We start from the raw sequence: 26,754 nt of genomic DNA, 5'->3' as shown, positions 1-26,754 counted from the left end.
CATTTCAATAGAATCATAGCACAGTTTAGATTGGAAAGGACCTCTGGAGGTCATCTAGTCCAATCCTCTGCTCAAAGTTGAATGCTGTTCTTTCAAACCAATCTGTAATTTGGATAGCTCTTTACTCATCATTTAAAAACTATTATCTGAGGGAGGGTGGCCTGCCAGAGGATAAGGGTGGTGGGCTAAGTGTTTCTATGTTCTCTCCCCACATTTCCTCAAATTGTTGTGATTTTCACTTAACATTTCATTATTCCCTCTGCATCAAACTTCAGTCTTTGTAATCTCTTACTATCTCATTATCATCATTATCATCCTCTGGAGTTTCTATAATTCTGGAATTAGCTGAAGGTGGAAAAATAATAAATATAAAATATTTAGCAAGTCCCTTGCAAAGAAAATGAGTGTACTGAAAAGAATGACCTTATTCAAATGCACATGATTAACATTTCCACTTTAAATCTGATTATAACGCATCATTTTGGGGGCAGAGAGGAGGTTGCTAGATATTTTCTAAAAAAAAGAAAAGAGGATAATGATGATGCTGAGGATCATCAAGGGATGTAGAGGACTGCGCAGTCATGGACATGGCATACAACACAAGAGCATGCTTTGCACTGGCTGGTGTTTGAGATGAGGGTAATGAAAGAAAGGAAGAACACCTCTTACTGTCTCTCCTAACTCTGCTGGTTAAGAGTCTCAGAGAAGAATTAAGGTGAAGGGGTTGTTCACTCTCTAGTCTGAGACTGTTGCTGACTGGATGGAAGTACTTCACCAGAGTGAGACAATCAAGTAGGAATGACTGGAAGTCATGATATGAATATTCAGGAATTCAGAAAGACCCTTGAACTTTCTATACTGAAGACTTACTGCTACAATAAATCTGCATATTAGATCTTAATAACAGTTTAAAACCAAAAGATCCTTAATATATGTAAAAAATACACATCTATAAATATAACTTCAATTAATACCAAAGCCAAAATAATACATCTGAAATATATTTTAAAGCAAAGCTAGTCTAACCAATGGACCGGCAGTTAAAATAACCCCATGTGTACCAATAGTGTTTAACAACTTTGCTCCATTGCTTGTTCCAGATCGGAGATCTACTACGGTTTTCCACACAACGCTTGGCTCCCGGGCTTTCTTTCAGAGTAAGCCAGCTAGGCCTTTCTGACACAGAATCACAGGAAGTTCCGATGCAGATTCACTACAGGGACCATTCCCTACAGACACCATGGATGAGTTTGCTCCCTGAGCACTGTAACAACCCCCCAGCACTGCTCAGCAGGTTTGCTGCCTTGAGGCACTGCTATCATGCAATTCCTCCAGAAATACAACATACACCTTTTGCATCATGTCATGACTGGGGTGAGTTGTGTAGTTTTTCCATCTCATATAAAGAAGGAGATCTCAGCAAAGCGTGGATGCAGTCAGTCTGCTCTACACGGCCAACTGCTGTGAATGATATCCATTCTCCACCTCTTGGCTTGCAGCTCAGGATGTGCCCTCTGGAGGCAATACTTTCGGCAGCATAAATGTCATTGCTGTAACGTCTATTTTGTTATATACAGATGGTCTACCTTGTTCTTGTAGCATAAGCATTATCTTTTATCATAACCATATGGGGCACAATATTTAGAATCTATAGGCCATGTAAATCACAGGTACACAGCAGATATAATGATCGTAAACTAAAGGGGGTCAATTCAGTTATATCAGTACAGACTAGAATCATGACACTGACTCCTAGGCCAAGGTTTCACTAACAAGATAAGATTCACCTCAATATGTACTGCAACAGATAGCAATAATCACTATAGATCACTGCATTTTACGCAGAATAATTTTCTCAGTTGCTCATGGGGAACTGTCAGCTAGACAGTATGAAAACATAATGATTGTGAAAACGATTCTAGCACACTTCTAAAAATAAAACTTTTAAAAACTTTTACTTTTCTGTTGTTAGAAGCAATAAAAAATATAGGACATAACAATGCAGTTATTTGAAGGGCAACAAAAGTAGTCCCTAGTATTATCAAAAACGTACCACATTATTATTAGCGATAGAGATTCACACAGATTGGTTGAATTTGACAGCAAATTACATAATATTGTTTTTCCAAGATTCACCTATAGCTATGAGGATACAAGTTGGCAAGACAAGTTTTGTCTACTGCTGAGATTATATTAACTACTTCTTCAATTGAGGAAAAGATATTTTACAAGGCTGAAAAAGGCTTAGGTGTCCTTTTTTTTTTTCCTAGCTGCTGAAGATTAGAACTATAGATATATAAAATACTTGCAGTGATTACATATTATTCCACAGTTGAAAAAGGTAAATCCTTTATTTCCAATAGAACAATGAAACTGCATTAAGAATATTTGAAAATTTAGAGAACACACTCAAATCAAATGGTTTGAATTTTGATAATATGTCATTTGCAGTTCACAGTACTTACGTTAACTTTGGGATACACAAGTTAATAGAAAATTAGAGTACTTTATTCACTACTAATTGCTGAGAAAAAAATATATATTGCATGTATTTTGCAGGCAACTTATGATTTGGTCTTGAAAGTTCTAAAGTTAAGTTTCTAATTACTTTTTCTTACTTCTCAAAAAAATTTCAAAATTATAAGACTTATTTTGTCTGCCTTGTTTTATAATAATGTCAAATCATACCTTCTAGTGACTGTATTTTTTAATACCATGCTATTAAAAGAAACTTAAAACGTATTGCTATTATTAGAAATTGCTCTGGTATATCAGGTGAAGACAGCTCAAATGCATGTTTTGAGTATGTTAAGAATGACAAAGCTGGAGATGAGGGAGAGACCTACTCAGTGACATAAAGCTTTTTATACCTTTTCTGTAATATGCTAAAAATTTCTTGTACAGTCTTAAGAATAGCATGATCTTACATTTGCTGATGTTTAGACAGAATTTTTTATTACGGGGTAAACTGTGACCTAAATGGTTGATTCTTTCAGCCCTATACTGTATTTCTTATCTCTTACCTAACCTAAAACATACCCTGTGAAAGCATAAAAAAATGTGAACGGGTTTCTTTCAGTAATATGCATTAGCTCTAAAGTGCATAGCACTGACTTTGTATTTTGGTGGCACCAAATAAAATCATCTTACTTAGACTCCATTTCTCTAAAATGAGATAATCTTAAAAAGAAAATACATTTATTCCTGAAGGGCTTTGACTTGATTAAATGCTAAATATGGAGGTTAATTATTTGTATTTTGTAAAGTTTATGTACTCTTTTAGCATTGTGTAAGAAAACGGACTAATGTTTCACATTGGAAAACTTGTGAAAAGTATTAGCTTCTAGCTCACACACAGTAGTTAGAAGAATATTTTACCTGTTAAATAGACTTGAATAGATTAAAGAAACTTCTTAATATTGATTGTTACAGCTGACCTTAAAATTATATTTCATTTCTACAGGTAAAGACTTTACAAACTGATTTTGAAAGAGAGAGACAGTGAAATATATTGAAAGTGACAATAAGTATCATTTTTGAAAGAAATTGAAGCTTTAGATAATTGTGCAGTAGGGCTGAAGACTATAAAAATGTATAGTTGGATGAAAAATCTGTTAGAGAAAATAGCGTCCCTGTAAAATGCCCCTTAAACTATGGCAATATGTCTTATTTCTGCCTAAGTGGCCATGTTAACAACAAGCATTAGCAGCCTGACCACCTCAGGTGTACCAGAATTTAAAAAAGAGGCCCTACTTGTTGGGGGAGTGGAAGAAGGGGCTGCTCTTGTAATTTTCTTAAAGAGCACCTTCAGATTGGAAAGCTTTAAAAGTTCATATCTCAAATTACACTTGCAATGATGAAAACCTGGAACTTTTTTATAAATGAAAGCTGAAGTTATAGTAGAACTTCAAGAACTGAACTTGACATAAAATGCCACTTCTTCATGGCTCTCAAGAAAATCGTAGGGGTTAGCACTACTGTTGTAGCTATTACTCAAAATGCACGTGCCTGTGGAAAAAGAATTCAAACCTCTACTGAATATTGGTCATAAATTTGGGCTGTTATCATGCAGTTCGTGAAATTGTGAGTCTGATTTAGGCAGATACATGTCACCTGGGTCTGCTGTGTTGCACTGTCTTCCAAACACACATTGAGTGTGACAAACTGTTTATAAACTTTAATAAACAGATATCTGGTGTAGAATCACAGACTAGTTTGGGTTGGAAGGGACCTTTAAAGGCCATCTAGACCAATGCCCCTGCAAGCAGCGGGGACATCTCCAACCAGATCAGGTTGCTCAGAGCCCCGTCCAACCCGGCCTTGAATGTTTCCATCTACCATCTCTCTGGGCAACCCGTGTCAGTGTTCTACCATCCTCATGCCAAAAAAAAAAAAAATTAGTTTGTATCTGATCAAGGTAGAAGTTCTTTAATATTTTAACTATTGAGAAGATCTTACCAAGTATTCACATGGAAATAAGAACACATGTTAAAACCTTTTCAGATTAATATTATAAACCAGTAGTATGAAGTAATGCGGAACTTTATAGGCTGAATCATGTCTTTTTTTTTTGTGTCTAAACACTTCAGAAGAAGTACACGTGCAGTACATCTTGAGGTATTTTTTGTCATCTTCAAAGCTATATTCAATAATATGATCAAACACTATACATGTCATTCTTCTAATACTTAAAGTGATACTGGCAAATAATTACACAAAAAAAAAAGTTCAGGAGAAAAACCAGCTTTTGCGCAGAAATTTAGTATGATTTTATCAGGCTTGAAAAAATGTGAATCACTGAAACAGTTCTTTGGGAGAATGCAGTTTTACTACTTGTGATGCTAAAATACTTTGTCAGCATAAACAGGGGGGTTTTAGCTATTCCCAGCCTTCATTTGAAGGTCTCAACTTTTTTTTTTAGCATTTCTAATATTCCTGTAACAAACTCTGATATTAAGATACCAGGAACTCTAAATTCAATGTCATAATATTTACATGTCTTTAGAAGTCCTTGAGTCTTTAAAGTAAAAAATTTAAGAATTTAAGGAAAATTGTGTTTACTGATTACACAGCAAGTCAATGATAACATCAAGAAAAGCATCCAAAAAGCCTAACTGCAGTGAAAATATCTCATCTAAGCAATACCTCAGTCCTCGTTAATATTTTATCACAGCACCTCAATAACACTGTCTAAGTGCCACTAACAAAGATTAATGAATCAGATCTACACATTCGAGGTATTTTTTTTTTTTTCGTAATGACATGCTGGATTTTCTGTTTAGTTTTTAGTGGCATCTGTGAGGTTAGGAGATTTTGGATTAAAGCATCTAAAATTGTTTCACTATGTGAGTAATATGAAAGACTTGGAGGTATAAAAATTCAAAAGTTTATGGGGGAAAAACCGTTTAATCAGCATGCTAATAGCAGTAACATTTATCAATTGGAACCCTACAGCTACCATGACATATGTCCCAGAAATTCAATCTCCATTCCTTTTGGTGAATCAATGTGCAAAAAAAAAAGCAGGGAAGCAGGCAATTTCAGCTCCAACTGAGAAAGAAGTCAATGAGTGAGTTCACATTAGCATTTTAATTCAGAGGAGGAATACCTTGATCCCTTTGACATAATCTCCCCAAGCATTCCTGCTTACTCTAGGCTGAGCTCCGTGACTGAGTCTGAGTGGGCACAAACTGGATACCTTTAGGATGAAACTAAACCAGAAGATGCATTCCAGAGCGTACGCTAAAGGATGCTACGGATGCTTAGCTGCTGGGACCAAATTGTAACTAGCCTACTGTAAAAAACTTGAATGAATGTATCCTGTGTATCAGGTCCAGAGCACCAACTATTTCACTCTATGAATCCACTCCTACTCGGCCTCAGTATTTGCTAATATGGACAAAGCTGTACCGCATCAAGCTGCAGAAAAAGGCAAAAGCCACACAAAATGTGATGTGAACTGAAAAAAAACCCAGTTTCATATAGCTGTATTAATGAGGAACAATTCACAGGCTGTGATGCTGTCAGGAAAATCAACGGCTGTGATCAAATGCAAGTTTTTTCTTCATCTAAAAATTAGGCTATAAAAGAATTCCTTTTTTATCATCCCATTCATAACCTGTCTTATGTTGAAGCATAAGAGCTCAGCTAATTAGGTACTTGATAAAGGTAGCTTATTTAGGGCATTTTCCTGCTTTTGCACTTACAGTAGGCAAAGGAAGTAAAGATAAATCACTTATTTAACGTCAACACTTTTTTCCCCTCAAATCTATAATTCTAAGCAGTTATTTCCTCAAAGGTGGCAATGAAAGGAATTAGATGTATTCTAACTTTCAGTGCTTCAGAGCGATTTTTTAAACTAAGACAGACTGAAATTATACATCCTGATGTTGTAGTTCTAAATGCTTCCAAGAAAATAAAGGAGTTTCAACTAAAAGGGTGCTCCATTTGAAAGTCAGCCCTATAATTCTGTAAAGTGCTTGCACTGTTCAGTAATGCACACTGAAGCCTTGCAATGCCACAGGCAGACAGCAGGTGTCACATTGTTTAGCAAGATGACTACATGAGAAGAATCGTCCCTGATGCCTCAAGGAAAGGTGTGGAGGCGAGTGAAAAAGACTTCATCTCTCTGACAATGGTAGGCAATAAAGAGTAGGACACACATTTGCTAGTTGCAGGAAAACATACAGTAGCCAGGCTCTGGAAAAGAAGTCCCACTGAATCCTAGAAGTGAGTGCCTGGCTTACCCATGTAATGCAAATAACAGCAATACTGACCTGCAGTCAAAATGGCAAGATTTCTACATTTTCCCTCCTCACAGTGCAGAAACTTCTTGCACACTTATGTCTACGGGCTTGTCCTGGTTTCAGCAGGGATGGAGTTAATTTTCTTCTCAGTAGCTGGTGTGTTTTGGATTTTGTGTGTGAAGAATGTTGATAAAAACATTCTGATGATACGAGTTGTTGTGAATGAGACCAAGGACACTGTCTGGCTTTCCAAGTCTCGTTAACGTGCAGATGCGGGAAGCTGGGCAAAAGACAGACAGAATAATTGATCCAAACTGGCCAAAGAGAGTATTCCATGCCATAAACGTCATGCTCAGTATATAAGTGGGGGTTGCCCATGGGAGGGGGCATCATTTTCAGTTATTCCTTTTCTTGTCGGGTATCCGTTCGGGCACCTTTGGCATCCTTTTCTTCTCTCTTGCTTGCTGGCATCGTTCCCTCTACCTTGCTAGCTTGCTCTCCCCCTTTGCTTGCTGCTCGGTGTTGTTCCTGTGATCGCTGCTCAGGACGGGCTGCGTCGGTCGTTCGGACATCGGGTGGTGAGAAATTGTACATTGTTCATTTTGTATATTTTGTATATATTAATATCCTTATATCCTGTTAGCTTTGTAGTTTTTAGTATTTTCAGTAAACTGTTTTTATCTCAACCCACGAGTTTTCCTTTCTTCCCAATTTCTCTCCCCTGTCCCACTAGGTAGGGGCAGGGTGAATAAAAAACTGTGTGGTGATCCGGGCTAAACCACCACAGGGCTTTACCATAAGAGGATCACATCTGAGAAGTGGTGTGCAAACACAGCAAGTTCTTGCCGCTTATAGAATTTGCAATCTGAAAGTATCCAGGCAGAAAATATTCTGATCTCCCATAGTGCAGACTATCAAGGCAGACTGATCAAGTGCCTTGTTGTCCTGGTTCTGGCCAGGATAGAGTTAATATTTACCTGAGCTGGGTGGAGAACTGAAGCTGGTAGCCCCTATGGTTGGGATAGTTAACTAATTAGCTAACAGCTGGGGTTAATTTACCCAAATTAGCCAAAGGGCTAATCCATCCCATCTGACATCATGCTCAGTATATAAGTGAGGAGGGTGCTGAAGGGAGGCTTCCTGCTACTTGGAAGAGACTGGATGTGGAGATCTGTTGTGAGCTATTGTACTGTATTTGTGTTCCATCACTCTCTTGTTTTCTTCTGTCATTACTGTTAAATTTACTTTTTGTTCAATCTCAACCCACATGTTTGTTTTTTTTTTTCTTCTGGTTTTCTTTTGTTTGCCAAATCTCCTCCTATTCTCTCTGAGAGTGGGGGGAGTGAGAGAGAGAGACTGCGTAGTCTGGTCCCCCTCGGGGCTGAACTACAACACTTGTCTATAATCAGACTAAGTCTGAAATGTGAGCTGAAAAATGGATTCCAAAGACCAAGTCCAGCACTGTAACTGGAAGTTACTCCTCTTGAAAAACATTATTACATGGAAGCCTTCATGCCATGATCAGACCCTCTCTCCCAGTTCAAGACCCAAGAAAATCTACAGGCTCAGGTTGTCTCAATTACCAACACATTCTTTAGCAGCACAGCTGAACAGCATAGGGAGTGAAAAATTAAAAATTGATACGACATCTTTTTCTTAATTCTCCTTTGGTTTTTTGCATTTAACTAACTTTGTAGATATGACCATTTGGGGATGAATTTTTAGGAAGTTCTCAGTGTCATGCCTGAAGAGTCACTACTTTTTTTTTTTTTTTCTTCTCAAACATTTTAAAATATAGGAAGGTCTAAGGCTTTTTTTCAAAAGTCTATTTTGCAGTCCTATGATCTGGCATGTCCCCAGTATTTAGTGCTGAATTACAGCTCTGGGAAATAAATGAAACATCATTTCCAAAAGAAATGACAATTTTCACAGCAGTCTACAGATGTATTGAGGGATAAATTCCAGCTTTAATGAGCTGGTGAAAGTCCATGCCAGACAGGAAACTCCAACACTATCCTATAGCTGCAGTCCGGGAAAAAAAAAGAAAAAGAAAGAAAAAAAAGAAAGAAAAGAAAAATTATTCTAGGTTATTCTAGGATAGAAAACACTTGCAAAACAGCTCTGCATGATATTATTAAAAAACCAAAAGAAACATGTTCGTTCTGTGCTGGGGGACAGTCAAGGCTACGGTCTCTACCCTAACGATCATGAAGGTCTGACCTTTTCTTGTTCATCCCTATTCAACTCCTACAAAAGAAGCCAATGCAGATCTTGATTTTACCTGCCCACTCTTATCCTTTCCACTGACAAGACACATTCTTACAATAGTTAAAATCTGATATTACAATAACAATCTTATGCTTTCCTTCTAATTTTATGTGGGTTGATTGAAGTTAACACTGGTCACATTATGCATATGAATAGGAAAATAAGCAAGTGTCTCATGTTTATGTGCATGAAGAACTTACACAACTAAGAAAATAATTTGGTTTTTACATTTTTGCTTTACGGACATGGAAGTAGATGATCCTTTTTATGAGTTATGGAGCTGACTTTCACAATCTAGGTCTTAAGAAAATATATAAATTACCTTATTTGGTTGAAAGTCTCATGTTTTTAGGACAGCAACAGAGCTGTGACATAGGATTGTGGTCAGAGAGGGAGAAAGAAGTGAAGTCTCATACAGGAGCCATGTGCAATCCTAAACACTTGAGCTAACATCCCCTTTCCTAAGACAGCATCTGACTTTGCTCTGCAGAGAATTACAGAACGAAAGATTACGCCCTGAATAGGTGTTTTCCAAATAATACACTATAATAACATTAACACTATCTTTCATTACCCAAATAAGGTGATGGAAAAAGAAACAAGGACACTAACAAAGATGATAAGAATAACCTTACAAGCTGCTGCCAAGTCAAAAAGATCATCTCTGTAATGCCCACACATTGTTAAAAATCACTGCTTCCCTTGGTAACTAGCAACTGCAAATCAGAGAGACATCCTTATACGCTAACTCAGTTCATACTATTCCCCCACTCCCACTTAAGTCTGACACAATGATTATTAGTTTGGACCCCCATAATTCTCACATTTAGGCAACACGAAAATGTTATCAGACCCAGTGGGTGCATCATTCACCTTCAAATCCTTCACAGATAGAAAGCAACAGCTGAGAGATACCCCATTGCTTTTTAGGAAGGCAGCAGAAAAATCAAATTCCAAAATAAAGAAATCGAAGAAAGATTGAAACCTAGATTCAAATTATATAAGACAGACTGATAGTTATTTATTGAAGAAAGTCTTCTTGTTATTCTCTATGAAATCCCTGAAATATAATACCTTGAAAAAGGTCTGTTCATTCTGTCATTCTTTGGCTTTGCAGAAACAGGAGGCAGTAACAACAGTTTCGGTGCAAAACAAACTCTTTTTTTCAAAGGCTGTAATCTAGAGGCAAATACTGTAAAGTCCAAAATTAAATTGTTGGTTTTTTTTTTTTTTTTTACAAATCTGCTTTGCTATTGTAGGATGGCTACCTTTTAATAAACCCAGTCTTGTGAAGCCTCAACAAGATGCAAGTGGGCAGGGTGCTAAACAATCTCATCTAGGCCTCCCTTTTACACTTAAAGGCTGGACCAGACAATCTTTTGAAGTCCCTTCCAATCTGGGCTGTTCTATGATTCTATGAACAAAAACGCCCATTTTGTATTTAATGCCACAAGTTCTAGATTTAGAGACTTCCACAGAAGTTATGTGTACTCAATACTTTTATAAAACAAGGTCTTAAAATGTCTCAAATTCAGAAATAAAATTAATACAGCTAGAATTAGCAACTAGCTTCAGATATGTAGGTTCTAAAAAGTTATGACCTAGATTATAATGCAAAAATAGGCCCCAGAAGGGAACGGTCATACCACCGAGCCATCCCTTCTCTCAGCGGAAAGAAGACAGGACTTGTAGAAGCATTAAAAATATCTTTTACCATTTTATTTTAATTTTTTTTTTTTTTAACGCACCACTTTCAATCATCCCTGTATTGTTTGGCAAATACCAAGACTTTGGGAAAGGAAATGAAAGACCTTTCCCCTACCTGAGCTCAAATAAAAGAAAGGTTGCTTCATCACTTGCTGGCTGTGGTTTTAGCCCTGGAAAGGCAAAAACTAATCATAATATACAGAGAATTCTGTAAATAGAAAAGAAACTTAATCTACTATCACTCCCATATATTAACAAGAAACAAAAATCCTCTATAAAAGGGAAGCTAACTTTAAATTATTCCCCTCCCACTCCTTTTTTTTTTTTTTTTTAATTTAAGCAACAATTCAATTTATTTCACTTCCTCATCACAAGTTTCTTTAGGAAAACAATCAACCAGCTAAAACAAACTGACCAAAGAAAAAGAACACTGAAAACCCCAACAAAAAGCTAAAGCCAAAAAATCACATCATTGTAGATGACTGAGCCAGCTGCTCTCAAAAGATTAGCTGTTATTGCAGAATAGGTATTGCAACTCAAATTTCTAGTGCTGATAATGCCTCTTCGGAAAATAAATAAACTTCCTCCAATCCCTTTACAAGAAAAAGGTTGGTTTTTTTTCCTGGTATGTATGTAACATACACACGCTGTTCCTCTGTCTCTTGAACCATTTAATTACAATATAAGCTAATCACATCAGTTTTTTCTTAGTTTATGATACTTTTACAAGGAGCATAAAAGGTCCTCTTTTTCAGGTAAAGATTCCAATTAATAAAGGGCCAGAAAAGACAAACATAGAAAGCATGATACAGGACTTTCTTCAAGTGCAGTGCTTGTCATAAGGCAACATGGACTTGTCAGTTCATTGGATGCTCCACACAATTAAATTGGCATTTTTCTAACTGGAGGGAGGAGACGGGAGAAGGGGAACACTCCAGTGACTCCTTAGGCTGAGATACAGCAAAACAGAGCATGTAACTACAGATTTTATGACATTTCTCTTCTTCTCAAGGACTAGAGAATTCAAAAAGATTATGAAACTTGCTTGCACTTCAGCAAAGCATGTTGTTGTATCCCACCAATCAACTAAATGTGTAGAGATCTGTAATAGGACTGCAAAAACTAGTTTGAATGAAGTATCAATGGAAATGCATGTGTTGTGAAAGCAGCAAAAGAAACAGTCAAAGAAGGAATAAGAGATGTCACATGTTGATGGGCACCCTCAGATACATCAGTTATCAACTACACTTCTGTATGCAGTTTCTCAAGAGGTCTGGTTGTGTAAAATAAAGGGCAAAATCAAATTATTAAGAGAAGGTGTCAGGAAGATAAAGAACAGGATTAGAACTATAAATCACTCAGACAAGGTGGCAGAAGGACAGTGGGGAAATCAGTAATGTTGCCTACTGACTTACAGAAATGATCCAGAATGAGAAGACTAAGATTACAATCACTGTCAACTCCTAAATAGTACAAGAGGTACAGTCAAAAAATACCATGTGATCACCAAACAAGAAAAAAACCCAGCAGATATGATGAGGACTTAATAGCTGGAATCTTTTACCCTTTCTAGCACTGTAACTAATCTTGGTTCCGTCAGTCAGCCACACATCTTGGTTGTTCTGGATATGTCAGTGAAATCAGTGAAAGAGTAAGCGTGAGAAAGAAAAATGCATTTTGTGAAAGCAAAATCCTTCTATAGGATTTCCACATGAAATTTTGTTACGCTAGTTGCAAAAATTATGATCACATATGGTCCCAAGCCAGGGCACCAAAAAAAAAAGTTGTAGGATGCTTAGCTTGCAGCAATAAGCTTAATACTGTTCCTTGCTGCACAAGCTAACGTGCTTGGGGATGCTAACGCACATGATCCCATTCAGAAATGCATGCTTACTGCATAGTCTCATGTGAAAACATATGCCACATGATCAAATAACTATCCCTAAGCATCTTACATGCTGGGATTTTAATAATTAGGGAAATCTGCTCATAAACAGGAAAAAAGAGCTGTGTGTCACTCAAGTATAAACACCTTTGTCATGTAAGTCTTTTCTTGCTGTCCTCTTTAAAATTAACCACTGGGAAGGGATAAAGCAGCTTAATGTCCTGGAGCCAATAAAAGCCACTAGGCTCTACTGTTACTGCTGGTACTAATGCAGTAACTAATTGTCTTTTCTCACACATGGTAGTCTCCACTAGTAGCGCCCCACACATGAATACCAAAACCAGGCAGAGTCCTTTCTCCAGGGGCCACGGGCCGAGATTTGTGATGCATGCAGATGGAAGTCCTATCCCTGCTGTTGCTGTGAAATTCCACATGGTCATGGTGAACGATAGAGTGACAACCATGAAGCAGTTGCAGATTTGTTACGGCTCAGTTCCTAGTTAGCAGCAATCTGAGAAACATTTCTGCTCACCCTACAGTTCATACTCTCTAAAGAAGGAACCATGCTTACAAACACAACATCACACACACACTCAATGTTATTAACTTTTTCTTGTTGTAAGCACCTGCAGAGAATGGATAAATTCTCCATTGCATTTGATGGAATAGTAACAACTTCTAAGCATATTTAAGCAAATAATAATGCTGACCCCAAAGAGCTTGAAAGCTGAAGAGCAAAACAAAGGGAGTCAATTTTCCATATCTGAAAAAGTAGTAGTATGCGAAATTGCGGAAGCATTGATAAATAAAGCATGTTATTATATAAGTAGCCTTATACACTGTAAATACTTGATGCATAGTTAGCACTTTACAGCATGCACATTAAGTATTACCGTTTGAAGTTCTAACTAAATAAATTACAGCTGCCTCTTTAAAGAGGGCTTTTTCCTTTGAAAAGTATTACAATGTAGGATAAGGCAACATTTCATTAACATGCAAGTGTTGAAAATAATGAGCCAACACAGTCACAGTTTGCAACACAGACAGACATTTTTATTTTATTTAAATAAAAAAAAATGTTGGACAGGAAAAAAGAGCCTTAAGAGAAATGAAGCAGATTATGTTTGCTCTAATGGGAGGTAAAGAAAGAACAAAGGAACTTCTGACCCCAGGCATAGCCAAAAATAAAAGCAGTAATGTGGCTTCTTTCCTCACACAATTGCTGACTCTGTATTCACTTTTCCCATTACATATCATTCAGATATGCAAAGGAGCCGCTAATTTCTTCAGGGGAGATTTTTGCCATGTTATTTATTAGCCGGGAAATATTTCCTGACACATGCTGAATTTTTGACAGACTTGCTCAATTTTGACTCAGCCTTTTGATAATTACACAGCAAGTGTGCCTATGAATACAAGTAATTTCTGTTTGCTGCTTCTGCTGTGATTATTCCTGAGTTCTCATGATAGCACTTACTGAGTCATTTCAAGTACTATTCATTTTTTATCACTTTTACCTATTCATACTATGTGGGGTTTTTTTAGCTTATTTGTTTGTTTGTTTTGTCTTAATCTCAAATAATGGTTAGACTTTTAATACCAGTGAAAATTGCTGTGTAGTGATTGCATAAATCCTCTGTAAGCAGGAATTGTGTTTCTTCACATATTATACCTCAACTAGTATACCTCTGTCCAACCTTCAATATTCTCTGCCACTTCATTCCATAACAGAGAGATATACAGTTCCTAAGGTGTCAGGGCTTTTGGAATCATTGCTTGTGAGCATCTAACTTCAGGCATCCTAGTGGGAGGCCTCGTTTCCATAAAGTAGAATTCAATATTCCATGAAAATCAGGCCCCTAGCAGCAATGACCTAGGAGGAGGGAGAACCAAGCACATACTGGATGAGAAATGGTCATTTAATGTCATGGTGCAGTACTAGTTCTTTTAAGGGTTGAAGACAGCCTTCTGTTTCTAAATTAGGCAGTTAGGTCAACCTGGAAATGGGATTGTTTTGACATCTTTTATGCCTCTTCTGGGCCTGTATATTCCATAGTCTTACATACTAGATTCATAATGTTAAGTTGCTTTTCACAACTATCCAAAGCTTTAGTAACACTTGGCATTTTTGTGGAAGAGCAGCTTGTCTTTTCCCATTTGTGCCAGACACCACCAGTTGGTGAGTCCTTTAATCTGCTATATTTAGTAAGGGAAACAAAAAATTCAGACACTACACTGCACATAGGGTGGGTTTCCTTCCAGTGCCAGTAGAGCACTGCCGGAAGACATGCCACCTAGTTGCTACCTGGAATTGAAGACATTCTGCTAAATCCAGTAAACTGACTTTGTCTTTCTATTTTCACAGAAGACATGTACCAGTGTGCTGGTTTTGGCTGGGGTAGAGTTAATTTTCTTCATAGTAGCTAGTAAGGGGCTATGTTTTGGATCTGTGCTGAAAACAGCGTTGATAACACAGGGATGTTTTAGTTACTGCTGAGCAGTACTTACACAGAGTCAAGGCCCTTTCTGCTTCTCACATGACCCCACTAGCAAGTAGGTTGGTGGTGCACAAGAGGGTGGGAGGGGACACAGCCGGGACAGCTGACCCCAGCTGACTCTAAGAAGAGTCCAAGTTTCTTTTCAAAGCATCAGTGAGAAATCAGCATGAAAATTAGAAGGAAAATTAACTCCTCTAGCAAGCAGCTAGGTAATTTAAAGGTTAGAAAATCGCTGGAAAAGCTGTAACCACCTGGTCATTTGCTTGAGAACAACTTTATGAACAATCTTCTTTTTTTCTTTTTTTTTTTTTTTTGGACATAGTCAAACATTTTTAGAGTCTCCTAACTCCTGTGGTGCAATATAAGAAAACACAAGTGAGAGAGCAATAAAGGAAAGCATAGAAGGAACTGAAGAGGAGTAGGATACTGAAAGAGACCTCACAGAGGCCCTTTGCCAGCATTCCCACTTAGGAAAAGAGACTGAGGGGCAAGGACATTCTCGGCATAACACAAGCACTGCAGCTAGCTAGAGCACTGACAGAGTGACTTTTCAAACAGTCACTCTTCTATGATCTCCCAGCAAATAAGAGATCGTTATCAAAGGCAGCTCAGCTCTCTGGGAACGGAGAAGCACTGACAGACCAGAGCCATAATGATCCCATTCTAGCTGCCTTCACTGCAATAGGCATAGTCGCACTGCACAGTGGAAGAATACACTGGAACAGACTGGCATATTTGTTACTCTTATACACTTTGACTCTTACATACTTTAACTCACAGTTAAAGGATTAACTATTCCTCATATCAATGGTGAAATCTCTGGCAACAGTGGCACGTAGCAGACTTCTTTAATGTTACAGAAATTATACAACAGTATCTCCCAGTGTTTAGTGTTGGTAAGCTTTGATGAGTCTAAGACTTTACTGTATCTGCATGCAATCCATCCACATGTAGCTCCTGCATTTCTTATTCAACCTTCAGTTTTGTCCAGCCTAAGAAAAGGAAGAAATTACATATTGTCTCACAGTGCTCCTGGTGATTTTCAGCACTTGTATGATGCTGATGCAAGATGGTCATACAGTAACCATCTCAAAGGGCAGACTTAAAAATGTGTTGCAGCAGTGACAAGGTTCTTAACATAAAATTCTGGAAATTCAGGAAATTCACATCTAATACCATCTATTGCAGTTATACATTATGGGTTAACTTGCAAGATTAATATTTTTAGAAAGCTAGCTGCATTATGTTTATCATGGACACTAAAAAAGCCCCAGCTAGTATCACAGAATTCCAGACAGTTATTTTTACGTTATTCCAAATTTTCAAGTGGTGAGAGGAGAAATGAGTAATACAAGCAGTCGTTTCAACTTGCAATACCACATCTCCCATTACGCCAGCTGCAGTGGGATAAGCAGGCAGCTTTCTGCATTGAGGAGAAGACACCTGCCATCCCTCTTCTTCTCTGCACAAACTCTCTGTACTGAGGAGATGCTGCATTCTGCTGCTGGGAGCTTCTGGGAGAAACTGTCTGCTGCTTTGTGTGGGATAGCAGACAGTACAACCATCATGGAGATCCCAAAACATAGATACCACTTCCATGGCTACTGGAGTTAGATCACTGTGATTAAAAAAAAAAAAAAAAAGGCTGGTAACTGCATACAAATCATCTTAGCTCAAATTTTTGGCTCATTTCTAGCTCAGTTCAGTAACTGCTAGAAGGCCATACTTGCAACAGCTGTTAAGATTATTTTTTTTCCTTCTTTTCTTTTTAATAAATCTTTCAAATAGTGTAACTACCTCACATGAGCATTTTTACTATAGTAAGCATCTTCCACTAATGAAAGTCAGCGACTGCAGCTACACTAGCGCATGTCCAGAGAACTTCATGTCCATCTTGACTGCATGTTTCCTGTGCTTTATCCCTTTGCTCTTGCAAGCAGCAGTAATAAATGTTGTAGTCGTAACTCTCCTTGACAGCACCATATTTAAGGTTGCACCCTTTCAAAACGTGTCTTGGAGAGAAGATATATTAAACAAAGTACTTCTGGCATGAATGGAGCTGTCTGTCCTTCTTAGTCAGGGAAATAGAACAGCATTTAAAATATAAACCTCTTTGAGCACAGGCAAACCCTGTTTCTGTTTTCCATGATGAGATAGGGAGCACGAACAATAAAGTGCAAACTATGGGGCATGCTGTTGCATCATGGGTGTGTGCTGAACGGGGACAATATCACAATATGCAAGAACACATGCAATGTAACAGTGGAGATGTTTGTATTTAGAGTCTGGAGAAATACCACACCATTATAATAAGTGATGCACCTTCTATATGAGGTCCATAATCTTGCATTGTCAAATCGCTCCAATCTGCCTCCTATGGCAATTTCTACCAACTGCTGTTCAAACTTTCAGTGGAAAAAGCAACTGTCTCACAAACGTAGTCAACACAGTTCAGAGTGTTGGCCTTGAACCTGCAAATAAAAGTGTGCATGTGTTTTCTCTATCTCCTACCTCAAAAAAAGGCTCAGTATTACCTACTGTCAATGTATCCCTTTTCATTATCTCTGAAGGAGGAGGAGAACAGAACTCCCTACAAATAATCAAAACAAGCCTGCAAGTACACTAGAACTGGCTCTACACAGCTGTGCTTTACAACAATGCAACTACGTATTGAGATCAGTCTCTGAGAAAATGTCTTCTTAGCACTGAGACAATTCCACTGCTGTAGTAAAGCCAAGGGGTGGGGAGGGGAATGGTCGGGGGGACAAAACATTGCTAAATTCAAATCATGTTGTGTTTTACCACAAAACCATGCTTGACTTTTTACATGGTCTTTACAACCATGCTGTGATATGGTTTGAAGTCAACATCTCTTTCTTTTTTTTTAATGGATTGCAAACCTCAATAAAAAAAAACCCCTAGACTATTCTTTCCCTCTGCTGTTAACAAGGTTGCCAATTCTAGAACAGAAGTTAGAAGCAGGTACACCCACCCCAGTATCTCCAGTGTTAGGTAGAAAGGTAATGAGCTGGGTCCTTCCTTCATAATCTTGGAATTGCAGCCGGTACCAGAATTGTATTTTCTTCATTTTCTACAATGTCTTATCAGTTCTGATGCTAAGAAGCAATTTCTTTTAGATTAAAATTACAATGAAGCGGGTCCAAATCCCAGGACGATCCCACAGTTTTGATCTGCTGAAACTACAGGAGATAAACTGCTGATGCCTTGACTAGATTATTAGTGCATATATAAACCACCAGAGTTCATGAAATAGGTTTGTTTCAATCTTCAAGAAAGTAGAAAGAAGTATCATGCACTCTCCAAGATCAAATTGATTTACTGAATAGAAATCATGTATCATAACTATTGATATGTGTCCACAAGATTGGCCAAGAGCCTATCTACATGAATAATCGCTGCAGCTGGATCCCTGTCTAAAGAGCAGACCAAACGAGATACAAGCCATCAGCTACTATTTTGTAAAAGTGTTGCCGTGGGTATTCAGTCTGAAAAGACTGAAAACCACAGCTTGCTTGGCACAGGTTTCCAAAAGGTCCCAAACCCATAATGCTAGTAAGGCACAACTACCAGAGCTGGGAAAATGATCCTTCTTTCCCTCTCAGAGAAAAAGACCATTTTTCAGGTTTTCTTTTAATGATTTTTTTTTTCCAGTCAGAAAACATAAACTCACATCAATAAAATTCTTTGCAAGACAGGTAATTAATTTAGGACTGTGACTTACTTGGTTACAATTATTTCTACAAAACTTTCTAAAAATAAATATAAATACATATCATGTACATATGGAAATAGATTAACCTTAATTTATTTCTAATACATGTATTTTTTTCCACAGTAGAACAGCTCCTTCTCACACTCCAGCACCAGGACTCTCCTAGGTCTTATTTTTCAAAAGGCTGGGAGCATCCTGCTTCAAAAGGATAACATCTAGAACAGGGGAGGAAAAAAAGACCAAACTTTCTTGACTCAAACGATACCATTCTATTACTAACAGAAGGAGGAGAGTTGTAAACCAGCCACCTTCAACTCACTCCTGTGCTTGTACCTTCCCCACCTTGTCCTAATTAAAGATAGCTTTAATTTTAACCTGTTCTACACTGCAGTCAGATCTGGGGCATGCAAATGCAAAGACAGAACTGACATACAGTGGCTTTAGCCTATGCAGGAGGTGCTGGTGCTGCAGGTTAGAGCAACATTCCCTGAAAATCACAGAGCTTCTCTTGTAGCAGCCAGATGAACAGCTGAAAGACCAGCAGCTGCCTAGGAGTTATTTTGGGGGTTAACAGAGATTTTTTACCATATGTGGAGACCAGATAAATGAACATCCAACTGCCCTTTCAATTACCTGGTTTTAAACCTGTCAGTATTACTGTGCTTCCTACAAATAGCTCATTACAACAATTATCAGTTGCTACCACAGTAGCTTGAATATTAGTAAGTCAAAAAGCCCTAATAGACTAAGGTTCAGCAAAGCAAATGCATGCATAAAAAGCATCTGGATTCCTTTGAGATGCTGCTGTACTTGAAAGATGCTATTTTAAAAGGCTTAGAAGAATGCCTGTGTAGTTACTCTCTTCCCTCCAAATGTATGTTCAGTCCTCTGCACTTGTGACACAAATATTAAGACTTCAGTGGAGAATGAAAGGACTGCATACTTAGTTCCCAATCCTTCTTTCCATGTATTTCAAACAAAGGAGTTACATATTAAACTCCCCACTGTATAAATCACCCACTGTAGCAGAAGAGCAGGTTCCAGACCATCTAAGGAATCTGAGAAGTGGTGGAAGTCTGGTGACATTCCCACTGACTGGAAAAGGGATAACATTAATCCCCATTTTTAAAAAGGGAAATAAGGAGGACCCGGGGAACTACAGTTGGTCAGTCTCACCTCTATACCTGACAAGGTCATGAAGCAGATTCTCCTGGAAACCATGCTAAGGCACATGAAGAGCAAAGAGGTCATTGGTGACAGCGAACACGGCTTCACTAAGAGCAGATCATGCCTGACCAAGTTGGTGGCCTTCTACAACAGTGTTATAGCGTTGGCAGACAAGGGACAAACAAATGATGTCAGCTACCTGGACTTGTGCAAAGCATTTGACACTGTCTCATATGACATCCTTCTCGTATGACATTCTTCTCTCTAAACTGGAGACACACGGATTTGATGGATGGACCATTCAGTGGATAAGGAATTAGCTGAATGGCCACACTCAAAGAGTTGTGGTCAAAAGACTGATGTCCAATTGAAGACTGGTGATGAGTGGTGTTCCTCAGGGGTCAGTATTGGGACTGGTGCTGTTTAACATTTTGTTGGCAACATGGACAGTGGGATAAAGTGCACCCTCAGCAAGTTTGCTGACAACACCAAGCTGAGTGGTGCAGTCAACACGTCTGAGGGATGGGATGCCATCCAGAGGAACTTTGACAGGCTGGAGAGGTTGGCCTATGCAAACCTCATGAAATTCAACAAGGCCAGGTGCAAGGTCCTGCACATGGGTCAGGGCAATCCCAAGAACAGATACAGACTGGGCAGAGAATGGATTGTGAGCTACCCTGAGGAGAAGGACTTGGGGGTACTGATGCATGAGAAGCTCAACATGAGTCAGCAATGTACACTTGCAGCCCAGAAAGCCAACTGCATCCTGGGCTGCATCAAAAAAATGTGGCCAGCAGGCGTGGCCATAAAAGAAGTGCGGCCAGCAGAATCACAGAGGTGATTCTCCCCCTCTACTCTGCCCTGGTGAGACTCCACCTGGAGTACTGCATCCAGCTCTGGAGCCCCCAGAATAAAAAGGACATGGACCTGTTGTAGCGAGTCCAGAGGAGGGCCACGAAGACGAGGGGGCTGGAGCACCTCTCCTATGAGGACAGCCTGAGAAAGTTGGGGCTATTCAACCTGGAGAAGGAAGGCTCCAGGGAGACCTTATAGTGCTCTTTCAACACTTAAAGGGGGCTTATAAGAAAGATGGGTCAAAACTCTTTAGCAGGGCCTGTTGTAGATAGGACAAGGGGCAACAGTTTTAAAATAGAAGGAGGTAGATTTAGATTTGATATAAGGAAGAAATTTCTTACAGTGAGGGTGGTGAAACACTGGAACAGGTTGCCCAGAGAGGTGGTGGATGCCCCATCCCTGGAAACATTCAAGGCCAGGTTGGATGAGGCTCCGAGCAACATGATCTGGTTGGAGATGTCTCTGCTCCTTGCAGACGGGTTGGACTAGATGACATTTAAAAGGACTCTTCCAACCCTAACTATTCTTTGATTCTACTATTCTATAAAAGGGGTAAAATCCTCTACAGTCAATAGTATAATTCCCAGTATAGGAGCTGAGAGGATGCAAGCCATATTCTTACTACCTTTTTGCTTTTTTTTTTTTTAAAGAAAAGGGAATCAAGTAGGCTATTTGCATTTATCTGTTCATTACTGAATTATGTTCCCATGCCTACAAAGTCTTAAGTTGCTGGGAAATCCAATATTATTATTTACATCTAATGAAAGCAGAGAGATCAATGTCTTTTTAAAATCTCATATTTCACAGCAAAAGTACTAATCATTTTGAAAAACAACCAAAAAACTAAAAATACATACTGTTTTGCAAGAAAATGGCTATACATGGTCTAAAAAGAGAATAGCTCTTTGTTGACAATTTCCGAGGCAAAATAATTTCGTATCCACTGAATTTCCTCATTATGCTTCTGATCTATGAAGAGATCAGAATTTTAAATAGTTTAAGAGCACAAAAGAATACAGAATCAATATTAACAAGGAGAAAAATACTTTGTATATACAGTTACACATATATAATTTTTGTACTAATCACCTCTCTCATTACAATGTGAGCATGAGCTTGCCTCTTGCATCAGACTATATATGGTGTGTTTTTTTAAATATTCATTCCAAATGGGTGTCATGATTTAATAGGATGGTTGCATAAACAATTAAGTCTCTGTGCAATCCAAAGGTTTTACAAGATCAACATTCCAGTCTACATGAAGCCAATTTTAGCTATTTATAAAAGCAGTAAAGAATTTAAAGGAATCCTCAGGAGGAGAAAAAAAAAAAAAAAAAAAAAAAGAAAAAAAAAAAAAAAGCAAGCTTCAGACAGACAAAAATACTTCCAGAACACAAAACAGAACACAGAACTAGAATCACACTCTTAGGGAAGTATTACAATTTTCTCATTCTACTTACAAAAAACATGCCATAAGCAAAATACACACTGCTATGTTGTTAAAACTGAACTTCACCTGTGTATTTAATTAGTTTTTCTAAAGAAACAAAGCTTGTGCAATTACTGTTTGTGTTCCTAATAACTTCTGCATCTGTCAGGCAACTTTTACCAAACTTGAAAGAACATGTCTTTCATTCATTCTCATAACAAAGAAATCAAGAACTATCAAGAGGGAGGAACATCTTATGCATGTCCCTAAAGGAGGTGGTCTTACCTCCTTCTGAAACTGTCTTGAAAGGATTCAGTTAGCCATCTTTTTTTTTTTTTAATTTTTGGACCATCTACCCTATGATTTTAACAAAAAGCATACTAGGAAAGGTTTTGCACTGTACTTCTGTATTTTGCACGCACTTCTTACAGTACAAAAATTAAATAGCACTGTGAAGTAGGTAGTGAAGAACACTGAAAACAAAACACACATGTCGCAAATACACATTTTGTACAAATTCTTGCATACAGTGCACAAAAACTACAGTGACTTTTCCAATTTTAAACATCTGCAATCTTACAAAAATTAATTTGAGGCTTTGTAAACCCATTCATTGGAGAACTGCTATCCAAAACAAGGTCTAAAGGATAAGCTAAGTGGGATGTGAGAAGCTGGCAGCACTGTTATGAGGGAGAAAAGGTTATCCAAGTAACCTTCATTGTATTTGGCCAGTTTCCCAAAACATATGAAGTGAGGGTTTGTTTGTTTTGTCCTTATGTGAAAATCTTCTACTTTCACCCTAATATTTCTTAAGACAACACATAAAAGTGAGATGTCCAGAAGTGCCCAGTACCAGCCTAACTTTCCTCTCACAGAAAAGGATGACAGTTTTTCTATTGAGTTTGAGGAAAACAGAACAATAATGAGCGCTCTTGTTCTGAAAACAGCATTTTACTCTCAGTTTTATTCCAGAAGTGGTATTTGATTTACAATCTTAATTTTCAAATTGAAGTTTTCCATCAGAAACATGAAGTAAATACATAGTTCAATGACTATTTTAAGCAGTCCTGTAAAGAAAACACCTTTAGCATTTAATTGTCCTTCTTCCTAGAATCATTCATACAGAGCTGTCCATTAAATCAAAGAAAAAGGAGAGTAGGAAACAGCACTTAAGATCTACAATGCAATGCGTGTATTGCCCGATTGTCTCGCCTGCTTCTTAAAAGCAAGTGAATTTTTGAAGATCATTAAGGACAATCAGAGAATCTACAGCAGAGGTGGGATGAGAATTTAGGAGAACAAGAATTATGTCCTACAAACTGTACTAAACCACACCTATTTTCTTTACAGACAAAAAGACTGTCATTACCAGCAACATTAGTTACATTAATTCTACAGGTAAGTACAGAAGACCACAAGGAACTCTCCTGGTTGTTCATCTGTTTCACATCCAGCTCTCATCCAGTCAAAAGGATGAGTCCTATGTTTATTCACATTCTCTCTCCTCTTTCCTGTTTTCCTGATTCTGGTTGCAACCAGCACTTGGAGAAAAAAAAAAAAAAAAATGAAAAATTACTCGAACTGGCTATATTACTACAAATCACTTGGTAATTTCAGTAAGTTCAAAACATGTAGAAAAAGAAGGATTTAGTTGCTACTCACATGGGAAAGATTTCTAATCTGCATAACCTACAAAAATCAAGTAACCAAAATTTATCTTAAGTCTTTTCACTGCCAAATAATCCAGAATTTCAAAAATAGGAACCTTTTAAATAGCATTCTATTATTTGGGAGCATAACGCAAATTAAAATTTTGTTTGTGTATTAGCGCCTCCAACACCATCCATCCCACCTACTGAATCAAGAATTATGCACGGAGATGATACAGAAAAACATACAGACTTCATATTCTATGTATACATAGGCTGCATTCATATTAAATAAAACATACACAACCTGTTTAAGTCTAGTGTATTCACCCTTATGTCAACACATGGCTTGATATTTTAAAATATACAGACTATATATGGTGCATTTTTAGGAGCAGGAAACGTAATTCCAAAAGACATTAAGTATTTCATGTATCATAAGCACTTTTAAGATAACATCAAGAGCTTGTCCATTCCGGGGTGGGGGCGGGGGGAGGGGAGGGGGGGAAGAGAGAGAGGAGAGAGAGAGAGATTTGCCCTTTTTCATTCAATTTTATAATTCAATTAGTTTAGAGAAAGATAGATCAGCTGGTTGAGATTCTGTCAACCAGAATGCTAAGAGAGTACCTGATTCTTAGTTTTCACCAAATGCAGAGTAGATGCAGTGGAATCAGTCAAATCAGTGTTATTCAGTAACAATGTAAGTAAGAAAATATTCAGATCCTGGCTATTTAATTCAGACTCAAGGAAAAAAAGTAAGTCCTTTGTAAGTCTCCAGAGTGTGTCTGTCTCTCTTTTTTTTTTTTTTTTTTTCCCCAATTATCTAGAAATACCTACAAGTCTGTCCGTTCTTTACTCCTATTGTCTGAAATAAGATTCTAAGAAGCTGGATACCTGAATGTCTCCCAAGAAATGCTTTTTGCCTGCAAATATCTAGCACAGACAAAAGGAGAGTTCCACTTTTATACGGCTGTAGATGACGAGACATAATCAGAACTTGTCTATCCTCGAACACACAGCTTTCTGCATCACCTTTTTTTCCTCACAAGACTTTTCAGAGCTGTATTTTTAAAATTATTTGTGATTTAAAAAAAAACAAACAAAACCAAAAAAAACAACCAGCAGCTTCCAACTTTTCTATTAGGTATGATTGAGACCCGAAGTGACTGCAGATTTGTTTCCTCTGAAGATCTTTAGCTTAATTTCTTGTGAAAAGGAATGTTTGTCTCTCTAGGTATTTCCCATTCATAACTTGTGGCTAATTTCATCTACATTTGACAAAGCGTCAGCAGTTTCAATAGATAAAATTCTTGCTAGCTTTGTGGAAGTCAGCAACTAAGGAAGCATAGGAAGAGAAACAAAGCCAGTGTTCCCAGTGAAGGAAGGTAATTACACCTCAATCTTTAGCTGACGCTTTAGCATGTGAATGGGTTTGCGCTTGCCCCCCTGTCTGCTGTTAATTCTCCAGCCAAGTAAGTAGGTGATATGAGAGAGATCTGAGAATGTTTTCTAGAGAGCTAAATTAGGATAACAGGATACATTTCAATAGAAAATCAGTCGTCATTAGTTCAGCTGTTTATGAAACAACCTGTTTTACATTTAAATTCCATGCTCAGTGTGCTATTGAGCGCTGTGGTGAGCAGAACAAATAGCGTTTTGACAGCAGAAGAGATTGTAAACTGAACCACTGAAAAAGAGGGAGAAATTTAGTCAGAATTATGACAACTCTACTGATATAAAACCCAGAAGATCTGTAAAGAGGTATCAGACAGTAGCATGAAAAGCAACTAGTTGAGGGGTGTCATTATGAAAGTGGAGATCTGAGCTTCCTCGCTGTCCTGAATGAATGCCAAATCAGAGCATAAGGAAGAAGGGATTCAAGAACTCTTTCGGTTCTGTTTACAGTTCAGGGCTTAAAACAGATTCCCGCATACCTTCTCAGATGATATTTTCCTTACAAAAATGAGCTTAATCACATCAAATTAAATAACTCTGAATCTTATCTGAATAAGATAATGCCCTAAACATCTACTTTTTACATCTCTAGACAAGTTACATTGTAACTTTGTAACCATAACTTTTCCTGTTACCAGGTCAAATGGAAAAAAAAAATAAATATATATATATATATAAGAAACCTCCTGTTCTCCAAGAGCAGCGATGCTCATCCATTCTAGGAAAACATGCAGCCTTACCAAGGAGTTCTCTAAGGCAGCAGTCTTCATAATAGACCTGAAAAAATACAGACCTGAATCTTTCAGAGAATAATTTATTCATTTGATGGTAAGGATCAAATATTTAAATGTCTCATAGTCCAATAAAGTATTTTGGACAACATGCTTTAGACCTCAAAGATGGCACTGTACTTCCTTTCAACGCACATAGCTCTTCCCAGTGCTGTGCCTATCCTCTCCACAATACGTTCCCAGAGAGCAGAAAACCACTCTTCTGCTTCTATTTCAATAACCAGACAAGCCAAAGCAGTTTCTCTCCTTTGCTTATTTTCCAAATTGCATTTACCTTTTCTAAACAGGTTATTTGGAGTTCTGGATGTATAGCACTGCAGTTAAGTACTGCACTACAGAAGTATAACAGTTTTGGTATTTCCCTATTTTGCAAAAATACCTTTCCTGATCCTTTTAAAGATCACATTTGCTCTCCTTTAGGATTACATCACAGTCACAGTTCATAAACATCTTGCAGTTGACAGTCATATCCCATTCTTTCTGTTCCTCAGCCGTTTTCAAGCAATAGCATTTCCAACATATAAAAGAATTACAATTGCATGTTATGGGCATGATCTTTCACTCCATTCTA

General features: G+C 37.8%; 1 protein-coding gene and 1 long non-coding RNA gene across 3 annotated transcripts in view; one reads left to right on the top strand and one right to left on the bottom strand.

The window, feature by feature from the left end:
• LARGE1 (LARGE xylosyl- and glucuronyltransferase 1) overlaps nucleotides 1-26,754 on the bottom strand; it is a 290,172-nt gene that overhangs the window by 213,737 nt on the left and 49,681 nt on the right. The gene's annotated exons all lie outside the window — the stretch shown is intronic.
• Nucleotides 7,177-26,754, top strand: part of LOC147602123 (uncharacterized) — a 359,474-nt gene continuing 339,896 nt past the window's right edge. The window contains exon 1 of the long non-coding RNA XR_015259239.1: nucleotides 7,177-7,324. This is a non-coding gene — a long non-coding RNA (uncharacterized LOC147602123). The remainder of the gene's footprint in view (nucleotides 7,325-26,754) is intronic.

This window comes from Chlamydotis macqueenii, chromosome 1 (genome assembly GCF_036417535.1).
Source record: "Chlamydotis macqueenii isolate bChlMac1 chromosome 1, bChlMac1.mat, whole genome shotgun sequence".
Lineage (NCBI taxonomy): Eukaryota > Metazoa > Chordata > Aves > Otidiformes > Otididae > Chlamydotis > Chlamydotis macqueenii.
This window is presented reverse-complemented; position numbering and strand designations above follow the sequence as displayed.